This window comes from Mustela nigripes, chromosome 10, assembly GCF_022355385.1.
Source record: "Mustela nigripes isolate SB6536 chromosome 10, MUSNIG.SB6536, whole genome shotgun sequence".
NCBI lineage: Eukaryota > Metazoa > Chordata > Mammalia > Carnivora > Mustelidae > Mustela > Mustela nigripes.
In genome coordinates this window covers 45,138,107-45,151,642 of record NC_081566.1, presented here as the reverse complement: position 1 = coordinate 45,151,642, position 13,536 = coordinate 45,138,107, and the positions used below count along the sequence as shown (strand labels likewise).

The window sequence follows — 13,536 nt, the reverse complement described above, 5'->3', positions numbered from 1 at the left end:
TTTGGAGGTTGTAATGTAACGATTACTTGGAGGTTAAAAACAGATGTAAATAAGTAGCAGTAAAACATAGGTTTGGAAGCCGTAACTAGAAGAACAAGCTTTTAAGAGCTGTGCATTATTCAAGAGATACTCTAGTGGAGCTTAAATCTCCCAGCTCTATCTTGCAACATATTCTATTGATATATCTCAAACCCAGCTGTTCTTCCTTCAAGTTCTTTTAAAATACCTTACTTTCTTCTATTCTAATGGACTTTACACATAATATTTTTACTGCCTAAAATATATTATCCCATTCTGTTACTAAATACTTGCTCTTCATCTTTCAGATCCATTATTTTTCAAAAAGACTTCCACTGATGCCATCAACCAGATGTAATGCAATATTGGGTTGTTGTTAAGAACTCAGGCTCTGGCCCCAAACATATGGAATTTGTTTCTAGTTAAGCCACTTACTCACTTTGTGGCCTTGGGTAAATACATTAACATTTCTGTATTTTAGTTTTTTTTCATATATGGTTGTTCTGAGGATAAAAAAGCTAATACATCTGAAATGTTTGGAATAGGGGCACCTGGGTGGCTCAGTGGGTTAAAGCCTCTGCTTTTGGCTCAGGTCATGATCCCAGAGTCCTGGGATCAAGCTCTCTGCTCAGCAAGGAGCCTGCTTCCCCCTCTCTCTCTGCCTGCCTCTCTGCCTACTTGTGATCTCTCTCTGTCAAACAAATAAATAAAATCTTTAAAAATAAATAAATAAAATATTTTTTAAGATCTTAAAAAATAAAAATAAAATGTTTTGAATAGTGTTGGAAACACAGTTAAAACTAAATCATAGTTATTATTACATACCAAATGTCTTTATACTGAGATCACAATGAGCTCTTCCTCTTGTAACATCTAAAAGAGTTATAAATGTAATTCTTTTGTTGGATAATTTGATTTCTCTCTACCTTGCTCACCCACATTCAACCTCCATGAAGGCAGACTCTATGGATGTTCTGGGTCAACCTTTTATCACTGCACATAACATGAAAGAAGAACCAGTTAAAGGATTCAGTTGGTTCGAGAACAAATTAATTGTCTTTTTCTTAATATTTTCTATCATTATTTAGACATTTAGAAACTGAGGCTGTGACTAGGAATAAAAACTATAGTTTATTGTAAAGCCATAAAATACAAACCTGGGCTACCTCTGCATATATCACAGATGTGGATGAGGGAGCCCTGAACATAGTCATGTCATGTGGAGAGTTCTGAGCCGTCACACTTACCCAGTTAGACACAATGGATGGGAGGCTAATGCTCTGCGTTCCTAATGTCTTCCTAGAGAAGGCTGATGACGAAACCTAAAATAGAGGAAAATTAAGGAACATGAGAGTGGGATTTTTTTTCCAATTGGATATTCTCCTTGCATTCCAAAAGACTTATATTATGAGATGCTGCAGAGCGACCTTGAAATGTGTATACCACATGGACAATGGATGAGACGGAACTAGCAGACAAAATCTTCCCCTTTCCTATCAGTATGTTCTAACACAAAGAAAACTCTTTCATGCCTATCCAAAGAAGCTTCTTGGAAGGCACTTGTTAAGAAGCCGTGGCCAGTTCTGTATAGCATTTCTAATTTTTCATCTTTCTCTTCTTTGTCTCCAGTCCCCTTCCTTCTTAATTCTCTCTTTTTTTTCAGATATGTCTTCTGAACATATTAAAACTTTGTTTAAAAAAAAAAAAAAACAAGCAAAAGACAGTTGGTTGCCCAGTAACAGAGTGCTCTGAATGCCAGAGAGCCTCAATGACAGCATTAAAGGAGATGCGCATCTCCTGCAGCTGTGGGGCTGACTTTGCCAAAAATCATGCTTAGAAACTGATAATGAGGGTGACAGAACTGCAAATGAGACAAAATTTTCAGTCAAAATATCCTCCTATGTGTAAGTCAGAGCCTTCATAGGGGACCCGTAGGTCACTGAAACACAGCATGGCAATGATCAAAAGCATTTGAATCCCCAAATTCACCTGAATGTTACTAGCTAGCAGAAGTGGTCCCCGCTGCCTTTGTAGAGGAAAACAGACAACTCATGCCAGGAAAAATGTAAAGCCAAGCTATTTCAAGGTGTTTACTTTCCTCCTCTCCTCCACCAACACTACTTCTATCTGTTCCCAGCCAGCAGTTTTAACTGAAGGCCATGCAGAAAAGAGCAATTCCTTTTCTAGAAACACATACCTTACAACTAAAGGAAGTGCAGGACCCGGCTAATGTTTAGCCTAAAGAACTGAAACTGTATTTTGATGGTATTGGATTGGAGGGGTGAGGGGATATAAAGTGATAAGGAAAGAGTTTGTTAAAATGATAAGAACAGATACTACACTTGATCTTAGCCAAAAGACCGAGAAGCGATGAGGGGAAGAGTTTGTTGATGGGAATTTTTTTGGCCGTGATTCAAAATTCAGTGTTGTAGTGAAATACCTTGAGTGGCTCTAATTGTGGAAAAAACAAACAAACAAACAAACAAACAAAAAACAGATAAAAGTTGTATCCCGACATTCATAAATTTATTCAACAAATTAATGACCACATCCTACATGCCAGGCATTGCTTAAGACACAGGGCGACATTATCAAATTGATAAAATTTGCCCTCAGGGAGCTTACATTGTAGAAAGAGAGAGTAGAAAATAAATAATATGCACCATGAATGAGGGCATTGTATTTTTATAAGGCTATTAGTATTATAACATTAAGGCAGAGTCAGGTCCACTGGGAGTGCTAAGGGGAAGGCTTGTCATTTCAAATGAGGTTGTGAAGACAGTAGTCTGAAATGAACATCTGAGGAAAATCTTGAATGCAATGAAGGAGTTAAACAATGAATATCTGGAAATTTTTTTTTCTATGAAGAAGTAAAAATGAGTAAAAACACACTAAGCTTGGAGTATATCCTCCTTGGTAAAGGAACAGCAGGAAGGCCAGTGTGCCTGGAGCCAAGTTAGCAAAAGAGAGAATAAAGGGAATTTAGGGTCAGACAGTTAATGGAGCCAGGCCAGGTGGGGCCGGTTCTTTGTCATAATTTTGCTTTGACTCAGCATAAAAAGGACAGCTCTATGGAGGGTTCTAAGAAGGGAAGTGACTTATCTTATACTTTGAAAGGAATCAATTCAGCTACTATGTTATAATGGATAATGTGCTATGGGGAAAAAAGTGGGCAGGGAGGGTAAAGGGAGACCAGTTAGAATTTTATCATAGGAAACCAGGTGAGACATGATGATAGCTTGAGTCTACAGGTAAAAGAAGATAGCTAGAATGTTAAAAGGCATACAAATAATTTTTCTCCATTGTATATTTTCTTAATCCAAAAAATATGTAAAAGTAATGGAATAATAGCTTCAAAATATTTGAAAGCTATTCTAGTATCGTACACTATATGAAATTACCAATTAAAAATTAAGTAAAATTAAACATTTTCATACAAACAAGAGCTGAGAAATTTATTAACAGTAGACAATTGCTAAGGAAACTTCTAAAGAATGAACTTCAGATAGAAATAAAAATTCTACCATAAAGGTCTCAACTGGAAGAATTAGTGTTGAAAAAATATAATCATGTTGGTAAATCAAAACTGTTTTTGTGTGTATGAAACAATCATTGTATCTGATACTTGGCTTTACAAGTCATTGTAGAACTAAAGTGAAAAAAATGTCAGGAGGAATATTTGAGTTAACAAATTCTGGGTTTCTTATATAATGTGGAGAAGGTTACTAACATTTTAACATAATATACATCATAAGGTAAAAAAAAAATGGATATAATATCCAAAATAGTAACATGAAATAGAATTAGAGTGGTATAAGTAACATTAAAATATGACAAGACACAACAGCACACACATATACACACCCAAACACACATACATGCTAAGCAACAAAAGAAATGTCAAAAAACCAAACAGATAGAAAATAAAACAGAAAATAAATAAAATACATTGTAGGAATGGATCCTAATATATTTGAATTCAACTATTTAAAATGAATAGAAGATCCAGGTAACAAATTATTATTTAACTCAAATGAAAAATAGTTATATGCTTTTTTGCAAGGGGGTAAGTTTAGGTCCTAAAACTTACCATAAAAACACTTAGAATTTGAAATTTAAAAAATGCAAAAATAAAAAATATTAAAGATGTTGATAGTACATTTATGTTCATGTAGAACAAATACTTCAAGGAGTACTGTTAAGAATTAAAGTGAGATTAACTATAAATATGAATATACCTAATAAAAGCATTACAGTTACTTAATACTGTAGAAATGCCAGGAAAAAAGAACTAATCTGAGTCAGGGATATTAACAAGCTGTTAAAAATTAGTAGAGATATAGAAGATTTTAACTAAACAAAATCTTGATATAATGAATACTTTTAAAATTTGTATTTATTTTTAAATTTTTTTTCAGTGTTCCAGAATCCATTGTATATGCACCACACCCAGTGCTCCATGCAATATGTGCCCTCCATAATACCCACCACCAGGGTCACCCAACCTCCCACCCTCCTCCCCTCCAAAACCCTCAGTTTGTTTCTCAGAGTCCACAGTCTCTCATGGTTCATCTCCCCCTCCAGTTTCCCCCAACTCCCTCCTCCCCTCCATCTCCCCATGTCCTCCGTGTTCTTCCTTATGCTCCACAAATAAGGGAAACCATGCGATAATTGACTCTCTCTGCTTGACTTATTTCACTCAACATAATCTCTTTCTGATATAATGAATATTGATGGAACATGGCAATGAACAAATGTAGAAAGTATATTATTTTCTTTTCTTTTTTTTCCTTTTCTTTCTTTTTTTTTTTTAAATACCCTCCATACCCAGCAAGGAGCTCAGCACAGGGCTTGAACTCATCCTCCTGAGATTAAGACTGAAAACTGAGCTCAAAAGTCAGATGGCTGAGCCTTCGAAGCACACGGAAAGTATACCATTTTCAAATAAACATAGCATATTCACAAAAACTGATCAGCTACAAGGCAGTAAAGCAGGCCTCATGATATTCACAAGTATCAGTATCTTAAGGAGCACATTCTTAATCAAATGCAGTTAAGTTGGTCATTGGTATCAAGAGATTATTAGTAAGCAGCCATGTCATGAAGTTAGAAAAAAATAAAGCCACTCTTATACGTAACCCCTAGAAGAAATAATAATATGATTTAATGATAATGAAAATCCTGCACATTGAAACTTCCCTATTGAAGCTGAAGTGGTATTTTGTACAAAATAAAACATATATTTAATTAAAAAGGAAAGATGAATAGAAATCAATTTTGCACTCAGACAAAAAAGTTAGAATAAGACTAAATGAAACAGAAGTAGGAAAATGTTAACCATAAGAGCAAAACACAGTAAAAACTATTGAAATAAAATATATGGAATCAGTAAGCACAATTTTGTTCCTTGAAAAGACAACATTTACAAGCAATCAAATAGTTAAGTGCAAAGAAAGGAGAACAATAAACAATATTCCAATATTAGCAACGGAAAAGAAAACAGAATGGTGTAATTGTTTCAGAAATAATTTGGATGATATTGCAAACAGCACTATGCAATAGGCAAAATGAACAACAAAAAAAAGTAATAAACTTGACACAGAATGAAACAGAAAATCCAATCTATAACAAATAAATTAAAATAGTATTTTTCCCTAAAAAGAAAACATAAACCACAGGATTTTCTTAGGGAATTCTAATAACCACTCAAGGAATACATATTTTAAAGACTTTTCAAACATTTTTAGAGAATGAAAAAAGCTTGTTATTTTATAATTTCAATATAAACTGAATACTAATAAATATATAAAATTTCTAAACAAAATATTATTAACAAATTAAATGAATAACGTCCAAAATTTTTTATGTGTCTATTCTAGAAATGCAATGTTAGTTCAATGTTAGAAAATATATGACTTACTATATAAACACAGTAAAGGAGAAAAAACCTATATATTCATCTGAATAGATGCATTGTTAAAAAAATTAAAAATTGTGTTGAATACTTGTACCAAACTAGGAATAGAATGAAACATACAGACTGTAAAAATGGGAATCTACGGATGAATTGGCAAGAAATATGCTGAATGCTCAAAAGTCAAAATCTTTGCTTTAAAATCAGCAGTAATACTAAAATATCCACTGTCAGCAATTCTAGTCATCATTTTACTAGAAAGTATATTCAACTCAATAAGGTGACGAATGAGTTTGAAAGAAAAAAATAAATTCATCATGAATTACAGAAAATATCACTAATGTCAAAAATACAATATAGTCAATAAAATGTTAAGCAATATACCCAGATATAAGATAAATTGCATCTACATGGAATAGTGAGTAAAACTACAGTCCGAAAGAAAATAAATTACTTAATGTAGGAATAAGTCTAAGACTAGATGTGTATGAGATCTATGTAGAAAATTATAAATCTTGGTTTAAATATTAAATAATATCCAAATAAATCAATGCATTTATATATTCATGGATATGAAGATCAAGTATCATTATGATATCCATTCTCTTCAGTTAATCTACTGATACAAAAAATTGGATTAAAAATCTCTAAAATATTTTTTATGGAAAAACACATGAAAAGCTTATTCTAAAATGTATGTTGAATATAAAGAAACCAGTAGAACCAAGACACAAACACAGAAGTATAAAATGTTCAAAAAACCATTTCTTCTGCTATCATGATATTTTATAAAGGGATATGCAATAAGATTGTTGGATATTTACCTGATACTGGGGTGTTAAATCTCTGGATATTTACCTGAAACTAGGGTGTTACAGTGAGCAACAGAATATTAAGCCCTGATACAGATTCTTATATGGAAAGATAACAGTGAAAATAATTGGAAATAGTATAAACTGTTGAACAGTAGAAAATTATTTGGGGAGGATATTAAAATGGATCCTCTTTATGTTGCCAGACATACAAAAAATGAATTATTGATGAAAGAAAGATTTACACATAAAAAAGACAATTCCCAAACTTTCAGAAGAAAATGTATTAGAATACCTTTATGATCTCATGGAAAGAATTTCTTTTAAAAGACACATCAACACCATGACAGAAAAAAATAAGAATTTCTGTTTATTAAAAGACAAGAAAACAGGGATGAAAATATAGACAAAATAGGAGAAGGTATTTGCATAATATATAAGCAAGCAATAATCCAGCAATTATAAAGAACTTCTATAAGTTGAAAGCATAACAAATAAAAGCAATTGATAAAATACATAAAATAGATATCTATCATAGATATAATACAATATTATAAATTATATATGTATATAAATATAATATAATAATATAATATCATTATAGATAAAATACATAAAAAACACTTTTCAAAGTAGAGGAAACAAAATTATTTGGAAAATAGAAAATATTGACACTATTAGTAAACAAGATAAAAAAAGTTTAACCCATAATTTTGTTGTAGTCATATTGGCAAAATTAAGAGGCTGAAAATGTTCTTTGATGATGAAGATGAGGAATAAGAACTCTCATGTAGTGCTGATGGGAATGTCGATTGATCCAATTAAGAGTTTCCAAGTTATACGGTAAACTGTACAGTATTGTAGTTTACTGTAATACAAACACCCGTTATGATCCAACCACTCTACTTCCAGGAATAAACCCTTACACACATGCACAGGTGAGAATTTTCACGTCATTAGTATTTGTAATAGCAAAAATCTGGGAACAAATGAAATGCCTGTCACAAAAAATAAATGAATTATGGCTTATTACTAGTAATAAAATCAGGTGAGTTACGGTAATATAAAATAACATGTTTGCTCTCAGAGAGAAAACATTGAAGAAATAATAGCCGCATATGAATCCACACAATATTTTATTTTTTTAAAAAACATTTTATTTATTTATTTGACACAGAGAGAAAGAGAGAGCGCACAAGCAGGTGGAGCATCAGGCAGATGGAGAGGGAGAAGGAGGGGGTGGGGGGTGTTCTATCTCAGGACTCCAGGTCATGACCTGAGCTGAAGGCAGACGCTTAACCAACCAAGCCATCCAGGTGTCCCCCACACACTATCTTTTAGATATATTATTAAGATAAGTATACCTGTATGGTAAAAGTATAAAGAAAAATATAATGATTAATAAAATATTCAGGAAAGCAGGCAATTCTTTTCAGGAAATTGCAATCACTTAAGGGCCTTAATGGGCTCCAAAGATAGTGGTATTCTCCCATCTATTAAATGAGATGTTATGAGTAAGTGCGTGTTTGCTTGTTTTAAAGAATATTTCTTTTTTTTTTAAGATTTTGCTTATTTATTTATCAGAGGGAGAGAGAGAGAAAGAGGAGCTACAGGCAGAGGGAGAAGCAGATACCCCTCTGAGTAGGAAGTCCAGTGAGGGACTAGATCTTAGGACCCTGGGATCAGGACCTGAGCTGAAGGCAGACGCTTAACCAACTGAACCACCCAGGCACCCTGTTTAATGTTTCTTTAGATGTTCATATTGCATATATGTGTGTGTGCTAATACTTTTAACATATTCAATTATATAATTAATGCATTTATTAAGACAGTGATTTATAGCAGGTTGATGAGCTTTTGCTATTTATGGTCTGAGAAGCATAATTTCATGGATCTGTTAGCTTATTAGCTGTGCATTATTGCTGGACTAGTTTGGGCAGAGAGCACTTTTGTAGTCATTGGAGTGCACTACAGAGTCTTGGTTCCTCAAGGCTTCATTCAAAAACTAGAAATGTACAATACATTTAGAAACTGTCATATATAAACCACAAATACTAGACTTTAATCAACAATGAATATAATGCAAGATATGCCAAAGTTAGTATGGTGATCTGAGTTAGTTTAAAAAGAGATAAATAAGAATCGGGCTATAAACTGATTTAAAAAAATCTGTAAGTACTGCCATGCATGCAACTAGTCCATCTACAAATGACTTACACTGGAAAAGCTGGACTTGGAGAAATGCATATTGTGAAGACAGAGTCAAATTGAAGCAGAGAACAAGAAAAAAATACTGCATCCTTCCATCCAGTTATCTGGTGAAAGTATCAGGAACAGGACATTTATACAAGAGAATATTTTTAATTTCTTTTAAATCCATAGGCTTTGGTAACTGTTTGATAACATTTTTTTTCCTTGATGTTATAATTTCTGAGTGTAAGAATGTTCTTCAAACTTATCACCCTTTTGCAAAGGACACACACATAAAAAACTTGGCATATACAAATAACAGCCCTGCCATACTCAAATTAAAGATGAAAATGGCATGTTACCCTATAAAGTGGAGATCCCGAGACCAGCCATTACTGTTTGCAAGGGAGAACAGCCAGTGAAAGTTAAAATGTGTTCATTTATAGTTAAGAAGTTGGGTAACAGATGCCAAGATAAATGGAGCATATCAATAGTATGTAAATTTTTGACAAACATAGTAAACATAATGTTTCCAAAATATGGCCTCTCGGCAACTTTTTATCTTAAGAGGTTTTAATTAGTAGTTTCAAATCTAGGCTATTTAAAAAAGATTCGGATGAACTTAACATTTGTAAGTAATGGAATGGGGAAGTTGCTGGGTAAACATAATATAGAAAATGTATTCCCGGTGTATAATAGATAGTGACAGAAAATATCGCAAAAAGAAGGTGCGTAGCTGGGAAGCATACAACTACAGAAGTGGGTGGGGGAGGCTTCTCTACTGTCTAACCACAAATGAGCGTGGAAGCCAAGAGAAATCTGGCTCCTATCCCAGATGAATATAAATGAAATGAAAGGAATTACAAAGCACCGGATACGGCTCACCCATAGACACACATTCAGTATCAGTCACATGAGAAAATATGTAATTGCTCCTCCTGGGACACAAAATTATTCCAGCCAATATGTTCCGACTCTCAGAGATGTGAATTATGAAGAGAAATTGAAGGAGTTAAGCTAGTTCTCATAAAAAATAGAATGGTAGTCACTTAATTGAAGTTTTAAACCCAGCAGGGATCAACAAAATATTTCCAAATGAACTCCTTATATTTGTAAAATGGAGTGACAAACAGGATGAAATGTTACCAAGATGTTCAATCAAGATTAATTGGTTTATAAATCAGGAGAAGCACATTATCTTGCCAAGTATCCTTTATTTTACTAAATCTTTTTCTTAATTTTACATCAGGCCTGTTATCTAATGGATGTGAAATCTTCTACTAAGGTTACCATATAACATAATTAGGGAACCACAGGAAACAGACAATCTGGGGTGAATACATTGCAGTGGATGTTACAAGTCACCTAGAATGAGCTAATTATTAGAGTTGGGCTCTAAACTTCATTTGTAGTTTCATGTCGCTAGAGTGTGAGCATCCTGAACACAGATCTAATGTAACATTCTTTTTTGCACCTCCATCACCAACCATGTTTCCTGCACTGAAAATATCTGAATTGATGCTATTAAAATTAAAAATAAGTCATAATCAATTTTAGTTTTGTATTTAAAAATAGTATTTCTTCAACAGGTATTGAGTGTATATTTATGTCAACATTTCAGTCGTGAACAAGGGCAGACCTCTTTCCTCAAGAAGCATGTAGCACAGGTAGTAATAAAATCAAGAAAATAGGTAATTTCAATATATTGTAAGAGGGCTAAAGACAGGGCAAGTTCACACACTATAGATACACAAAAACAGAACTTAATAGTGAGGGGTTAGAAAAATTTTCTTTACGCATTTTGTGTGATCGATAAATAAAAATTAACCAAGTTATAAAACAACATCTGATTAGACAGATTAATAAGTTTATTTGCAAGAAAAAAATTCTTTTCAAAAACCCGTTTTATGACAAATACTGAATGACAACAAAAAAATGACGACCTATTTTTCTTACTTCAAATATTCTGCAAAAATGAATAATTTTAACTAGAGCTATGTCTTCCTATTGAATTCACAACAGCCAGAAGATTTGGGACCATAGTAAAGGTTGATATAATTCAAGATATAGATTATTAAATCACCTATACTGAATATATGTCCATACTTATACCTTACATCAATCAATAATGTGCATTTCTTAATAAATCCAACTCAGTACTGTTTTCTTCCAATGTTGAAACAGATAAATTTGTCTAGTTTGAGCATTAGATGATGCTACTAGTTTGTGTTTACAATCATATTCAAAACAAAATGGCTTTTCTTAAAAAATCAGTCTCAGTAATGTGTGAAGTTTATTCTGTGAAAGTGGTGGAGAAATGAGTGCATCCGACGGAAGTGGGATCATATCTTCCATCATGTGCTCACTCCAAGGTAAACGCTTTCTGAGTAGAAGCAGAAGGAACTGTTAATTCTATTTATATGGTTTAAACCTTTCTCTCTCCCTCTTTTTTTTCTCCCTCTCTTTTTCTCTCTGTCTCCTCCCACTACCTTTTTTACTCTTCCTCTGTATACATGAATTAGTTTTCCATCGCTGAATAAAAATTTTAATACACGTTGTCATTTATATCAACTCGCGCTTATTTCACGGTTGTATAGATCGGAAGTTCAGGCAGTTTAAAAATTTAAAAAGTTGAAGTGTCCGCTGGACAACATTTTTATTTGGAACTTGGATTCCTTTTCCAAGCACATGTGGTTGTGGCTGAATTTGATTCCTTGCTGAATTTTTAAATTTTTTATTTTTTATAAACATATTTATCTTGCTGAAAATTTGTTTCTTGTGAAACAAATTTCTGAATTACTCCTTCCCATCAGCCTTGTTTTTCTGATGAAGCTCAATGTTCTTTCATTTATTTATACATGACAAATATAGGTGGTGATTTAAATGACTTTTACCTGTCAGAAACAGTGTTAAATCTTTGAAAGTTGGTTGGAAGGGACAAGAGGACAGAAGTGGCAAAAGGAAAGAAGCCACAGTGTATTCCAGTAGGAATCTAATGACCCGTGGAGTAGCCATACATAGTCAGGGCACAGGCCAGCACCTCCACAGAATGAGAGTACAGTATTCTTTGATAAATTCACAATTAAATAAATCCATCGCTAGTAATCTCAGAGGAATAAGGGAAAAACATATGCGCGTACACATACACACGCATGCACACTCAGAGACTTCCTAAAGTGAAGATAAGGAATATAAACATGATTTTTGGAAGGGAAGGATGAGTTTTGTCTTAAAGGGCAAGAAGAGTTGAAGATATAAAAAAAAGGTAAAGAAGCATCCCATAAAGGGGAGAGATCACAGGCAAATTGTGGTGATTTGGGCACAGCTAAGCTGACTTTAAGAATTTAATAACAGAGGGGTGCCTGGGTGGCTCAGTGGGTTAAAGCCTCTGCCTTCAGCTCAGGTCATGATCCCAGGACGGGGTGCCTGGGTGGCTCAGTGGGTTAAAGCCTCTGCCTTCAGCTCAGGTCATGATCCCAGGGTCCTGGGATCGAGCCCCACATTGGGCTCTCTGCTCGGCAGGGAGCCTGCTTCCTCCTCTCTCTCTGCCTGCCTCTCTTCCTACTTGTGAGCTCTCTCTCTGTGTCAAATAAATAAATAAAATCTTAAAAAAAAAGAATTTAATAACAGAGACCAAATCATAGAGCCACAATAGCCATTAAGTTTCTGTTATGAAATCCTAGGAGGCAGCAGAATCAGGCATCCTCGAGAGAGGCAGCAGGAAGATTAAAGCTGTCACTTCTCAGGAATCAAATGTATTTCTTTAATATAAATTAGAGAAAATTTGTTTTTCTCTAATAAAAATATACAGAGATTTGAATGGCAGGAATGGAGTGAATGGAGTTGGGAATTGAAGCCAGAGAGTTAATACTTGCAAAAGTAATAACATATACTTCATTAGAACTTTGAAATCCCAGGCACTAGCTGAGGCACATTATTGATGCTTGCTTAATGTTTGAAGACAGGTGCAATTATACTCCACCCCACGGGATGCATGTGTCAGGCAACACGGCTTCCAAATGCAAGCCAAATCCTTCTCCTGATACTATTAGCCTCCATATTTTTGTGATATAATGCTCTTTATTTCAAACAATTCAATATTTCTAATGACAGAAGTTAACCTAAAGATGTTATTTATTGTATAGATTTATTATTAGGACCTATATTATATTAAGTTACTTTGGTTATATTAGGAAACCAGGATGTTTCAAGAAAACATGGTATCTGTATGAAGGAGGACATTATTTTTGAGTGTATTTTAAATTATCTTGATGTATTAGTGTGCAAATGTGTAAGAAAAGAGTCAGAGTAAATTCTTGTTTATATCCCTGAAAAATTTAGGCTTATCAATTCATTAAGAACATTACAACTGATTCTGATTGAAGTAGTATTAAGGAATAGAAACTGTTAAAATATGAATGATGGAATATTATTGCAGCAAAACTTACAATAAACATATGTCTTTAATGTCAGAGTCTACAAAGTTACAAGTAATTTAATTAGCTCTAACATATTTCACTGTATTGGATTTTGTATTTGAATAGTTGAAGCCTAAACCTGTTTATTTTTAGCAGAGTATTTTCTTGATGACTTATTTGCAAT

The 13,536-nt window shown here is 33.5% G+C and overlaps 1 non-coding gene across 1 annotated transcript; it reads right to left on the bottom strand.

Moving 5' to 3' along the window:
* Positions 1–2,206: 2,206 nt before the first annotated feature.
* Positions 2,207–2,390, bottom strand: LOC132026357 (U2 spliceosomal RNA). Its single transcript, XR_009406875.1, has one exon. It is a non-coding gene; the product is annotated as a U2 spliceosomal RNA (small nuclear RNA).
* Positions 2,391–13,536: the final 11,146 nt, after the last annotated feature.